Below are 14,801 nucleotides of genomic sequence, written 5' to 3'. Positions count from 1 at the left end.
GTCTGGCGGGCGGCGGGCGGTGGGCAGCGGCGGCGCGGCGGCATGCATCGCACCTCGCACTTCGCACCTCGCACCTTGAACGTCATCCGGCACATTTTTGAGTGACCGCCGCCGACCGTCTGTACACTGCTCATCCGTTACCACTCTATGCGATTATAAACGTCAATTCACGTAACAGATGGCTAGACCAATTCGATGCCCTTCACGCTGCACTAATTCATTCGCCCCACTTTACTTTGATTTTTATTGTACAAAACGTACAATTTTCTACAGTTTTTTATTTGGTCTAGTATTAACTGACCGCATCTAGTTGTGTTACTTGAACCATAGAGTTGTCCTTGAGATGTGAAATTATGGATTTAGAAGTAGGTATACCTATTTCATGCAACAATACTTTACGATCGTTATTTACTTATATTGTAACAAAACATAAGCTGTTTGAAGCCTCTATATAATATTGTAGATTCTTTTAACAAACCACGCGACTGTAATATAAGCCACAAACAGTTCAATAACGAAATATATTAAATTGAAAATTCCACATATTAGGAGCGATGAAATGCAATATGTGTAATATTGAGTTCGCGTGCCGTGGGCCAGACGGCGCAGGTTAGCCTTAACCTTGAAAATACGTCTGGACCCCCCCTTCCCGACTTCTCCCCGACCGCCCTGTCGCCCAACCAACTCCCACTCACCCTACCAACCCCTTTCCAACGAGCCTCGATAAATGGGCCCAGTAATTCTGTTAACCAAAAGCAATGTCAGACCACTTTTAGACATGTTTTGAATATTCCAACATGTTTTAACTTAATCTTATATTATAATAATGTAAACTTAATCTACGTCTGCCCTTTTAAGTTACACGCTTAAGTGCTTGTATCTTATATAATTTAAATTGCGCACTTGGGAGTAATTTGTTATGTTTAACTACTAGTAACCATGCTTTACATTTTGTTTGTCAATGGTTAATCGTATGGTTTGTAAAAAAAGGTTTTAATTCATATAACATTTATTAATGAACGTCTATTACAATGCTTCGTTTAATGATATCTGTACTTGTTATGTCTTAAAAACTGTAAAATGGTTTGAAAAGACAAAATAAAATTGTGTGTATTACTTCCTTACGCTATATGTAAGTTGAGCGTTATCTTTTTCAGTATCCGACCATAACATCTCGAAAAGGAAAAAAAATGGGAGTAAAAAATTAACATGATTATCCAATGTTTTAGAAAAATAGTGTTCATTTGTTTTTCTAATTATAGCATAGTAAATACGTTGACTCGAGGCTATCTTAATTACAGTAGCGAGATAAAATGAAGGCGGATTGTTTATTGTGCGAGTTCCCCTAATTGATTACAAAATGCAATCTATATGCATCCCCTTGCGGGGCATGGACCTCGCACAATGGAGGGATCGACTTGCTGGGATAACAAATCGCAGGTATGCATATTGCATGCTCTCAAAGCATTTCTCTTACAAGACCTACCCTCGCTTTTCCTTCTAAGTCGTGTAAATGTTTAATTAGTATTATATTGCCATTTGCTCGCTTGCTAACGAGGGTCTTTGCTTTTTTTATATTCTCTAACCTTTTTAGTTTAAACAAGCCGCATAGAGTTCGTTGAACTTTATTTTTTTTATTTCTTGTCAGTATTTTATATATTCATTTGTATGTTTATTTTTGTCTAGCATTAAATGTAATTTTGATTAAATAAGTTTATCGTCACTAACTGAGTTTAATTATCACATGTAAATACTATAACTGCTTTTATATTTACACAGTCTTGTTTAAACTGTAATTGTAACTGTGTTTCCCAAATTACCAATTGCAAATGTCAAAATGACATGACTTGATGACAAATGGCAATCTTACTTCTTTGATGTTGGCAGCTTGTAGCTTATGTTCCCTTTCCCACATAAGCGATTTTATCCAATTTATTTACCCTTTAAGTTGATAGTGTGAAAATATATAGCCTAAAGCGTGACGTAAGTGTAGGGCTTTTTATTAAAGAAAGAATTGTTCATAAATATGCTGTGATTGCTGACATCTTACGCAACAAAGTAGTGTGTGTTTACGCTTTATTATATTAAGTATAGAATGATGGTATAGATAGTACAGATACATAAGTTACGTTCACGTAAAAATCACTGTAAAAGACAGTATGCCATTGCATATGCCATACATTTTAATGTAGGAATTTGTACAGTTATCATAAACAGAATATTTTAAATTCTGGCTCTGATATTGTTTATTATAAAATTTACAATTTAAATGTTATTTAACTAACAGTGTATGGTTGTAGAAGACGCACGAAAATGATTGTTAAAATAATTTTATCGTTATTGCTTACCGATTTAGTATTGGGAATGAGTAAGCAAAAATCTGAAAACTCGTATTTGCATGGTGATATAATTGGTAATGTATTTTGGAATTAAGTATAATTATTTTTCATTTTCGTGTATTTTCCCAACCAGTTCTAAAAGATTTTGTATGAATTAGTTGTTACTTATTTTGTAATAATTAAAAGTCAAGTCAATTACCTCATTATGATACTAATTTATTTTCAGTTACGGACGCTGTTAATGACGAAAAGGGCTTATCAATTCAAAACACGAATGAAATTCTGAAAAGAGTAAGGAATCTAGAGGAAAAGGAAATAACTGCATTAAATACCCAAACGATTGTCAAAAACAACAAAGAAAGAACATCTTACGAAATAAAAGATAACGAAAAGTTAATAGAAGATTTAATAAAATTCTTTGAGATAATAAAAGAAATTATAAACTTATACAAAAATGAGGTTCAACTAATTATCGCTGTAATAAAAAGTATTTTTCATATTCCTTAATTCTATAAAACACCAACAAAAGTATATTTTATTTTTAATTACATAAATATGGTATATGTCTTAAATAATTGTGATTTTAAACAATTATTCTCCAGTCACACAATTATTATTACTTACATTACTTGTATTAATCCTAATTATGCAAAAATTAATAAATAAAGTGTATAGCAACCATTTCCATTTATTTTTATTTATGCTGCTGCTGCAAATGTATTTAATCAGATGGAGAAAAGTTTTCATTATTAGATTATTCAATAAAGTTAATTAATTATTTGTATTGTGTTTTGATAATTTTTTGTAAGTTATTCTGTTAAAAATTCCACCCTCTTGTTTAGACCCACGTAGTTACTGATATCGCTATACAAAATTTCACATCACTAAAGCCTTTGTTTTAGGTGTGAAAAATAATTTCTAAATATAAAATGGGTTAAGGCCGTATATAAACTACAATTTAAAAAGTCAGTAAAGTAGCAAGTAATTAGTTGCTTATTCTGCAAATGTTCGTAAATTTTTAGTTCTATTGAAAAGAACATATTTCTTCATACAATATTTCACACCTACTCTAGACATTCAGCGGGACGATATTAGAAAAATTACTTTTGTATAATCAGTATTCTATGTTCAAATATCAAGATCTTAGTCCTAGTATTTTAGGTTGTGCATTAATATATCAGTCACCACCCCAAATTTCACTACCCTTGTCATGACATGAATATCCTAAAACTATATGTTGCCATCTAGCAATCCTAGTCCAAAATCACGTAGCAGCCTAATAAGTGTGTAACACTTAAACCGCATTGAACGGATGCAAAGGCGAAGACGAACAAATGTCCGTGTGCTGCGCATTCAAAAGTATTTTAAAAACGCCTATCATCTGCTTAATGATTAGGCGTTCTTCAAATTGTATTATTGGGATCGCATTTCAAGCTAGGATTCGCATTTCTATTGGTCAAGGTCGCGGTCACATGACCGGCCATTGTGGAAATCGATGGGAGAGGTCTACTTCCAGCAGTGTACGACATCCGACTGACAAAGATGATGATGATGATCGCATTTGAGGATGTGATAATTATAGGCCTGTAGTTACTGATGACGTTTGCTGTATTGGCTAGCTCTAGCGAAGTGATCAGGTGAGTGCCATTGTCGATGAAAACTCACATTCCTTTACACCCAATTTTTACCACCTTTTACAACCTTTCAGTTTTCACTACCAATTACCTTGTACTAACTTCTATAAACTCGACAAAGTACATGATCGAATAATCTACAGTATTTGTGTTACGTAATAACAAATGGTTGGACAGAAATCAAACCAAACTTTCGCATTTACTAATTAACTAGTACTCGTAACAATAAAGATAGAAGACGCATTTTTTGTTTATTGTATTGTTTAGAATGTTAAATACCGATAGATGTGTTTAGCAAATACATATGTATTTATGTATAATACATAAACATAATTGAAATGTTAAAGCTATAAATTACCCTTTACTGGCTGTAAAAGTTGTTAAATATCATGTTTGAAGAATTGTTTGAATATATTAATTATTTGATGTTTTTACGCCTATAAAAGTAGGGTAAAATAAATTATGCGAAGCCATTAATGTTTAGGTGTGTTGGTAATTAGGTTTTTTAAAACGTACATTCGACCATTAACAAAAATGTTATTTGAAGTGGTTACTTGTATTTTATTGTCGAGTTTTGCTGTTTTAGGACAACATCCAGAACCCTTAGCCCTACAAGGTATATCCAAAGCTTAATAATTACTCCTTTTCAGTGTTTGATAGCAAATGTGTGTTATAACATCGATCTTTTTTTAAACAGACATATGTTTTGTAATACAAGATATCGTTTTCAACAATAGAATTTCAAGGTTTCAATATAAACGAAAATGTTAAATTTTCCATCAATTACATAATTATGTTGAAGTTTTGACGATCGTGAATGTGTATGTGAATCAATAATTTACATTTTTTTTTAAACCCTAGCTGTTGGAGATGATTATTACAATCCTCCAGATAATATTCCTGACATATTCATTGGTCTTGGATGGTTTGGTGGACAAGAACCCGAACCCGAAGGAAACGTAGGTCAAGTAAAGTTGGAATATAAGGCAATAGTCGAAGATGTAATGGAACTGATAACTGCCCTGAAGGACTTCGGCTTGGTAGTCGCAGAGGAGGTCCGCATAATCAAAGAAATAATTCATTCAAAAAACCCATGAAGAACTACATATATTTTTAAAATGTATTACTTATTTACAACACAAATAAAGTAATCAATACCGCAATTTTTTTTTTATTTTTAATTTTGTCAGTCCATGCTTAGTAAATGCACTTGATATTAACCATTAGAACGGGCGCATACCTCTGATTAAACTATCGCACAACTATTGTGCGATTGTCTTGCAGCCAATTCAACTGTTTAGTTGGACAACTAAAAATCGAGTAATGTGCGCACCTCCATATAAGGTCATAGGAATCAATGCACAATTAAACAGTTGTGCGATAGTTTATTCAAGGGTGTGCGCTCGCTCTAATTCATTTAAAATATCTGAAATATCAGGAAAAAAGACACTCCGGTGAACTCACTAAATGTAACGTAAAATCAATCTATACTTTGTATTAGTTTTCTTCGCCAGTCTAAACCCTGCTACACATCATAATCATCCACTTGCCCTTATCCCTTACGGAGGGTCGGCACAGTATGTGCTGCTCTTCCATACATCTCTATCAGCCGTCATATCTGAATCCACTCCTTTCTTAAGCATATCCTCTTTCACACAATCCATCCATACTTTCTTAGATCTTCCTCTTCCTTTGTAGCCATCCACATTCAGTCTTAACACTTTCTGCTACACACTTTAAGTTTAAATTGTACAGTTGAACTGTTCACTGACAGAAGATGTGTAACAGGGTTTAGTGATACTTTTTCACCAGCCTAGGAAGTAAATATACTAATTTCGTAAACAATGTTAGTTTTGCGATCTAAAAAACGTAACGGAGGTGGTGAGTTACCTTTTCATTGTAATACGAACAACGACAGCAAATAAATATACCCAAGTTGTATACAACGGTTAGAATGTCAGTAGAGAGAAGGCGATCATGCATTTTCTGTGTTAAAACGCCAAGAGTCTAATGGTTTGGGGTATGGACTTCCGATCTTGCGGTCCAGGGTTCGAATCCCATCATTCGACTATTGTCGTGAACCATATCCTAGCACAAGCCTAGAGCTTAGTTTGAATGGTTAAAGAAAATATTAGTAAATTACCAAAGTTTTACTGATATTTAAAAAAAATTGTAAACGGCACCGTTTTAAAGTTAAGCAACCGGTACATTTGGTGATATTTAAACGACCCTAAGTGTCATTTACTGTCTATTTTTACGTAGTATGTAGATTTACTTAATTAAATGCAGCAGGTTAGTAAATCATTGCTGACATCCATGTCCTTGGTAGTCAGTGGAACACCAGATAATTCGAGTTACACAAGTAATCAAGTTATAAAAAGTACAAAGTATAACTTGAAAGTTTACACCAACACATCTTCAAAGGCATTACACTTTTTTTTTGTAATAATGCCGTAAAAGTTGTTGTTTTAGCAAAACAAATCCAGCACTCTTATAATCCAAGTATATACAAATTAAGGTATGCATCGTAACAAATTATTTTCATGTAAAGCATGGAAAATACTAACCATTTTATGACACCAATTTTAAATAATTGACATATTTTTGATGCCATTTTTATCACAACAAATATACATTATGATTATCTATACTATTATAATAAAGCGTAAACACACACTTCTTTGTTGCCTAAGATGTCAGCAATTACAGCATGTTTTTGACTAATTCTTTTTTTTAATAAAAAGCCCTACACTTGCGTCACGTTTTAGGCTATATATTTTACCGCCATTGAACTTATGGGGTAAATATTTTGGATAAAAACCCTAATGTGTGAAAGAGACCATAAGTTGCTGCCAACATCAAGGAAGCAAGGTTGTCGTGTCATGTCATTTTGACATTTGAAATTGCCAATTTGACAGATGTAAAAAATAAAACAAAATTTTCATCATTTCATGCGGGTGAAGTCGCACTGGAACAGCTAGTTAAATCTAAAATTACGAAAATTCCTTCTTCATATTGTGCTTATTAAAAACCGGAAAACATAAAGGTATTTACTGATAGTTAAATATTTTAAATTCAAGAAAAAACCATTTGACGTTAAATTTCTATAGTATAAATAGTATCATACTATTCTTTATTCTTGCAGTTACTGATTTATTATAGCATCAGTATGTTGTTCAAATTATTAGTCTTGTTTTTTTTCGTAGCTATCATTCAAAGTAAAACTTTGGATGAAGCCAACCATTCAAATAATAGAATTGGTAAGTGTTGCAAGCTTCTTTAGCCTGATAAGAAATACTAACAGATTTACATCTCTATGTTCTTCTATATACAATAAAAATCGTTAAATTAATTATCTTTGTGAAGGAAAAATTGTTGAATACCTTCAGCTCGCAATTCGGTGAAAGTTTACGATATGTATGACATTTTAGTTTGATTAAGATAATTTAGTCACGATGTAAATAAATAATTGCTATAAAAATTAATAATATTCACAAAAGCCTTTTCGCACCCTCGTTTCATGTTAAGTAAAATACATTCTTAATTCGTTTGATTTTTAGCATTAAGGAAACATACAGGGTATCTACTTAGTTTCGAACACAAAGCGCATTAACACACACAATTAACACTACATGAAAAATTGTATTTGTTCTCCAGAAAAACCACCACTAGTAACCAATTCATTGCAAAAGAAAAATGAGAAATTTGATAAAAGTCAATTGGATGCTTTAATAACTGATCTTGAAGCATGGGAAGAAGACATGATTGTAATGGCAAATACGGAAATCACGAGTTTGAAGAAACTCGAAAATTCTAATTTAAAAATAGACAAGGAGCTGGTCAAGCAATTAATAGATAACACCGCCAAACTGCTGGATGCTCTGGTACGAGTGGGTCGTGCAATTATGGCTATTGTTAAAGATATTTCACCCATTTAAATAGTACGTATTAAAAAAACAAAATACATATTGTCAACTACTGTAATCTTATATCAAAATTAAAATTCATTTAACTTTTGTAATGATTACCACATACAATAAAACTTATTAAATGAATTAACTCTTTTCATTTCTAATTTAGTATTAATACGAAACGGACAATTAGCGAAATGTTATAGAAATAGTTGAAAATACGATTGAAACAATAAAATTCTCAATTGAAAAAACCTGGTATATTTTCCTGAGCTGTCACATGTTCCACATTGAGTATTTAAAAACCAGAATTCGCAATAGTAATAAAGCTACCATTGGTACCGATAAATTTTTGAAGTCACATTGTCCTGCTCCAACCATATCCTTGTGATGAATTTATAATGAAGGGTGAACGACCGGACGGATCGCCGATTGCCGATTCAGCGGTCCTCAATAACTCTGAATAGGCATTGTGCGCGGGCGCATACAAAAGTGTTGCTGCTTATCGTGAATTAAATTTGAGAAACGGAGGTTCGAGAAGGCGTTGACATCAATTTGTCGGACGTGTTCAGTTTACGTGCACTGCATTGATATATGTACTCTCTGGTACTTAGGTTACTGGAAGATGTTCATAATAAAAAGGCATTTAATAATAAAATGTATTTAAATAGATTTGTTTTAATGAGATCACAATTAAAAGCTTTTTAAATATATTTTTCTGATTGTCTAAGTTCATTTCGATGTCATTAAAATGCAGCATCACGGCCTGTTGGTGTGAGGGTGTGAGGGTGTGTGGTGAGGCGGCGGTGTGAGTGGCGGAGGGGCGGGCAGTGCAGGGTGCATACACCGTCTGGTCTGGTCTGTGCGGCAAGGGCAAGTTGCAGCGCCCTCGCGCCGCCCGCGGCGACCCGCGCCCTATCCGACCTTAGCCGTCCTGTGGACGACTTTACCTTTGTTACTAACTAAACTGTACTTCTATAACCTTAAAAATAACTTCTACATCATTGAATGTTAATGATCGACTGCATATTTTTTAAACTTTAAATTTTCTTCGACTGATAATCAGTGCTAACGGTATGATTTACGCTTCATAGCTTCTAATTAAAACATTTTTTTTATTTACTTTTAAGTAGTAAAATATATGTGAAACTAATTTAGGGTAAGGTTAATCAATTAACTAATGATTGCAAGGTCAAATAAAGGTTAAATAAATGTCATATTGGTATTTATCGCTTACCTCTTGACCTTACGCGATCACTGTTTTACTTCAAAAACTTCGTCTTTCAAGTTTGTAATAGATTATTTTTACACAGCAATTATTTGTAACGATGTTAAAACAACTTGTAAACAAAAAAAACAAATGTAGAGCACTAAAAAGGCACGGGGTGTCGGTTAGTGTAACAAGCTGGGACATTGCGGGTCATGGCTTTGAATAATGGTAATAGAAATAAAAATATTGAATGGAAAAAAACATTACAATTATCGTCTACGGTGCCACTACGAGTATACCGTCCGTACCATGATATAGCAAACATGGTTACTCTGTCCCTAATTTACTGTTCGAACGTTATTTGTATCAGCCCTAGTAACGGCAAAGGGAATATTAAAATAATCAATTTATAACATTTTTTATAAGTTTCGTAAAACCTCAAAAAATCCATAACTACAAGTTCTACGTTTAACAAATAATAGAATACAGTTTAAAATGTTTCGTATGAACGCGAGACCTTTGATCGTAACTGAATTTAAATAAATAAAGTATTCATTGAACAATGTTTCTTTTCAATTTGAGCAGTAATAACATTCTGCGCTTGGATGAAAAAGTCTTAAAAATTTAATCTGGAATCCTCGTCAGCGACTGGCTACATAATAAAATATATCTACGAATCGTAGTGAGACGTTGATTTAACCTCCAGACGCCTGAAAGACGAACTAGTAACTTTTTAGGATATTTCGTTATTGCACGTCTAACGTAATGTTACATAATTATACCATTATGTTATTGATATGCCCTTCTACGTACGGAATTCATATTTAGATTTGCATCTATTGTATTCGTGTTACAGTTTGTTGATGTATTGGTGTGCAATTGTTGGATGTTATTATGATATCAAAAGGAGAGACGAGAGGGTCGCGCGTGCGACGTGCGCGTGTCAGCGCAAGGACGGCAGGTCACCGTCACCATCACCACCGGCCTCGTGTCAGCCGCACGGCTCCTGCCGACAACCGACACCTCCACTGGCCACACGTACATTGCAGGACGTTTTTATTGCTTTTTATCCGTCTGCCGTACAGCATACAAGTGCAAACATTGTAAACAGCGTCAGCAGAGAATAAATGAATCATGAATGATGCTATAAAGGCATTCTTATTATTATTATTGTCCTATTTATTCTCCAAATATTTTAATTTAACTCCAAAATTAACAACTCCTGATAAACTCGTCACTGGATAACAGTCATTATGTCAAAACATAATGTAAATGTAATTTGTTCTGTAGTGAAATACCACATAAAGAATAGCAAAAAGGTTAGTCATTATAATTATAACAAACAAAGATTCGAAATCCATAAAACACTATTTTGTCAATAAAAATTTGAATCATGATATTTTTCCAGTATTCCGTATTGAAAAAACCAATTTTAAAATTATTAAAACCCCTTAGTACTTGGTCACGTGGGAGACATGGATGTCCTTTTTTATAACACCGAACAACCTTTCCGTCCACCATATTTGTAATTATAATTTGCTGACAAAACATATCTTTACATTTAGCTCGAAACCTTTGCTCGTTAAATGACTGTGCAAGTTTTTAATTATTAAAGGTTGAATATAAAATGTTTATGTATAACATAAAATGTTATTTGCATTTCATATGTGACAATAATAACCGAAAATCCTTAAAATGTACTCGAGTTAATATATGAAATTGGTATTGACGTAATATTTTAGTACAGTGTATTAACCGTACCAATGGTAGTGTTAGGAGAATTTACTAGATAATTAGGAGATATGAATACAGAACGAAGAGAGAAGAATGTCTTCATAAAATCTGCACAAATATTACAAAATCATTTCGTCACAGTCAACAGCCAGTAACAAATTAAAAAACAATAATACATCTGAATGACCAGCTTTGCATGGTCTTTTAAATGACGTTTGGATCACCAATGAGTCAGTGATGTGGAGGACGCGTCAAGGTGTCAGACGTTTACAAAGTCAAAGGACTCCAACGCTTTGTCTTTACCCACCTGATTACCTGCTGCCAATTGTAAAAGGTTTTTATTCAGTACATTTAAATTTTATTGCTTGAGCGAAACGAAGAAAAGAAAATTGCATACGGGCGCGGATTTCAGAATACATAAGTAATGTGTATAAATTATTTAACAAAACCTTATCAGGTTTAGATATAAATTTAAACAAAAATATATGTAAGATCTAAAAATATATACAAAACCTTTAATATTGCTACAATTCGTTAATAATAAAATTATATTAAAGTAGCTGTTCCCGAGCGGCTTTATCCGCGTGAGTTTATAAATAACTATATTTTATTGTTTACATTTGTCAAATTCTCAATTGTAAATGTCAAAATTACCCTTACCATAACAACCTCGCTTCCTTAATATTGGCAGTTTGTTGTTTATGCTTGCTTTCCCACATGAAGGTCTTTTTTTCAATTTAATTACCCCAAAGTTAAATAGCGTGATAATAAATAGTAAAACCTAAAAGGTGTCGTAGGTGTAGGGCTTTTTATTAAAATATAATGATTCAAAAATATGTTGTGATTGCTGACATCCTACTCGACAAAGCAGTGTTTACTCTTTATTATATTAGTATAGATTACCTTTATTACATCGAACTTCATAGAATTTGTAGTTTTGTGTATTACTGGCTAGCCGCGACTTTGTCTCCGCACAATTAAAGAAAAGTACCTAAGGAATTCTTAAGTCACTAACTACATATATGTAAAATCCTTCATACCGTTAATTATCTTCGCACAACTAAGGCACTAATTAAAAACAGAAAAGTTATTTTTATAAACATACTTGTGCCATTCGTTAACCTCTTATCGACAAAAAATGCGCTATATTTTCTTCAAATACAAAACCTATTGTTTAAAAATAATTAGTGTATTTTATTTCGATTCACATATTTGAAATTTCTGAGATTCATATATACCTATTGTGGACATTCTTTTTACCTCTATTTCTATTTGTTTTATTATAGTAAGTTTTAAGCCAAAATGCAACTTCGAAAACCAACAACAACTTAAAGAGATTTACTAGCCTGATATCATTAAGCCTCTGCAGATGAAACTCAAAAGTTAGTTGACCCTATTATCTAAAACTAAAAGTTATTACAGAAGCACAAAAAAAAATTATAAAGGAATAAATATATTTTTATTGCAGTTGATTACATTTTTAAAAGTAAAGTAAATTTTATTCGTAGGGCAAGTTGAGCATTGTATAGCAGATTTGTATGTATGACATTCATGAGACCGGTCAAATGCTTTATAAATGTAAAGTTATTCGTTTTAATAACAACAATAAATATTAATGTATTATAATATCGAACCTTTTTAATGTGATCTGAATGACCACAAAAACCGCATCGAAATCAAAATTCATTTATTACAAAGTCTTTACCGAATGCACAAATTGGACCCGACAACTAACTTTTTCCTCTTATTTTTATATCTGATATATTACAATTCTATATGACTTTTATATTAAAAATAGCTTTATCTTACCAGTTAATCGAGGGGTGTAAAGTTCCAGTAGTCATTTTTCTTCGTTATATGAGTTATTAATGAGATCAGGATAGCTCTTATTAATTAAAAAAAATTAAGGTCTTAGCTCATCTAGCCACGAGCAGCTTACTCGCGATTTTGGACGAACGATGATAAAACTTATATGCTAATTTATTACTATAAAATCTAAATGCATTCATCAAGTTTTTCTTAACAAATATTGCGTGTTCCATCAATCGCTGATGGCGGGAGACCGTGAGCAACCAACTAGTAGTGACCGTCGAGGTTGTAATGTCAGATAAGCCCTGTCCTTTAACCGACAGCCGGCCGCTTTCACCGCAGCTTCACGCAAGGCTGCCCAAACAGGACTTTCATCTTATAGATCCACCGCAGGATTTCCTTCGTATTCTCTAGTTTGTATAAAAAGTTTTGCTTAAAGTTTTCAGCCTTTCAAAAAATTAACAATATTTTGTAGAAGAATGTGTGTGATATTTATTTAACCTACCTAGGAATCTAGTTTATATTTTACATTAGGTTTTCCCCCTTTTTCTTCCGTCTTACTGAGGAGGGTAATGTTGCAGGCGTATCTTTTTATTTATGTGGGTTTACATGTATGTCAAGTCCTTATGTAGCCTAAATGATTAAAAAAATATTGACAAGTGAAATGTCATTCGATAAGCTTTCTTCTATGTATTTTTTTTTATATTTCTTTAAATATGCTAATAAAGTTATGGAAATTTAATGCCACGATATTTTGTTGCGGATTTAACACAATGTATCGCACCCAATATGCAAAAGTGACCGGTGAATGGAAAATTTTTGTGTTTAACAAAATCGGTGGCAACGTCCAGTTAAGGCAGAGCGGGACGCCGGAGGTCGGAGGGGGAGAGCATTGCACAGCGGTGCAGCAAATGCAATGCTCCTCCCCCGCACGACCCTCCCCTTGCCCCGCGTGTGTTACATCAATTTACTCTTCTCGAATAATCCGTACATTGACATCGCGAATGCGCCCGTAATCTTAAGTTAGTACCAACTTGGTGCATTGCACTCATTTACAATCCGACGAGATACACCAAGAGTATTGCTTGCTATTTCATAAGTAATGTAGCAAATGATGTGCGTATGTTGAATAATTTATCTATTTCTTCATGTAACAACGTTAAACGTGATGTAATTCAACTTGTTTTTTATCGGATTATCACAAGAAGATATCCATTTTAATCTTACCATAACAAGCAGTTCAGTCTTTGCAATAAAAACCTTAAGGATAGCAATATAGATCAGACCTTTGTCTTAAATTACTCTTTGATCATAATCCCTACATGATCAGACTAAACCAATTTCATGTACGATATCTCTACTTATCTGATAGTAATAAATCACGTATCTTAATTGTAATTGCGGTACTTAAATATGCATTAAATAACGGGGAAATACCTAGTACAGTTTACGTTGATCTTATAAAATACCTTAGCATGATATATGGTTTAATATGACTCACAGAAAAAAAATACGATTTAGGAAAACAAAAACAGTTACAGCATAATATTGAGTTTTTAAAAAAAGAAAGAAAAAGCGGGATAAAATAACGCTAATGGTAGTAAATATTTCTATTGGAATATATAACTAACGGCAATAAAATCCACTAATAAATGTTCTGTAATAATTCAATTTTTGTATACAAGAAGGAGTCACTTAAATAGATATAACCTAAATATTTGCATAAGAAATAAAATACAGCCTGTATATAACAAAGTTCGTGTCACACTTTGGAAATACAATCTCATAACTGTTCTCAAATTCAGTGCACGTTAACGACGTCTACGTTTTTGCGTAATCGTAGAAGGGCGCGTAGCGAACCGGGCCGGGGCCGGGGCCGGGCCGCGCGGAGGTGTCGGGGGTCAGAGGGGGCGGGGGCGCGGCGGCGGTGTGGAGTCTATTTCGGCGGCCTTTCCTGAAGAGCCTTCAGCCGACGCGAGCGACGCGACGGCCCGTCTAGACGTCTGGCATCTACCACGTGTCGTAACACTAAGCTGCCTTATTAAATTCCTTTGCTCTTAGCAATTTACTTTTTAACCGACTTTGATTTTTATGCATTACATACCACAAAACAGTGAAAGGTTATGATTTAAAATTATGAAGAAAATGTATTTTAAACTATTAT

General features: G+C 33.4%; 1 protein-coding gene and 1 long non-coding RNA gene across 2 annotated transcripts in view; one reads left to right on the top strand and one right to left on the bottom strand.

Moving 5' to 3' along the window:
- The window catches only part of LOC106109828, a 55,320-nt gene that overhangs the window by 10,260 nt on the left and 30,259 nt on the right, over positions 1 to 14,801 (bottom strand). The gene's annotated exons all lie outside the window — the stretch shown is intronic.
- On the top strand, positions 6,931 to 7,814 carry LOC106109829. Its single transcript, XR_001226040.1, has 3 exons — positions 6,931 to 7,019; positions 7,180 to 7,233; positions 7,631 to 7,814. It is a non-coding gene; the product is annotated as an uncharacterized LOC106109829 (long non-coding RNA).

The sequence above is a fragment of the Papilio polytes genome, unplaced genomic scaffold, assembly GCF_000836215.1.
Source record: "Papilio polytes unplaced genomic scaffold, Ppol_1.0 DF821067.1, whole genome shotgun sequence".
Taxonomy (NCBI): Eukaryota; Metazoa; Arthropoda; class Insecta; order Lepidoptera; family Papilionidae; genus Papilio; species Papilio polytes.
This window is presented reverse-complemented; position numbering and strand designations above follow the sequence as displayed.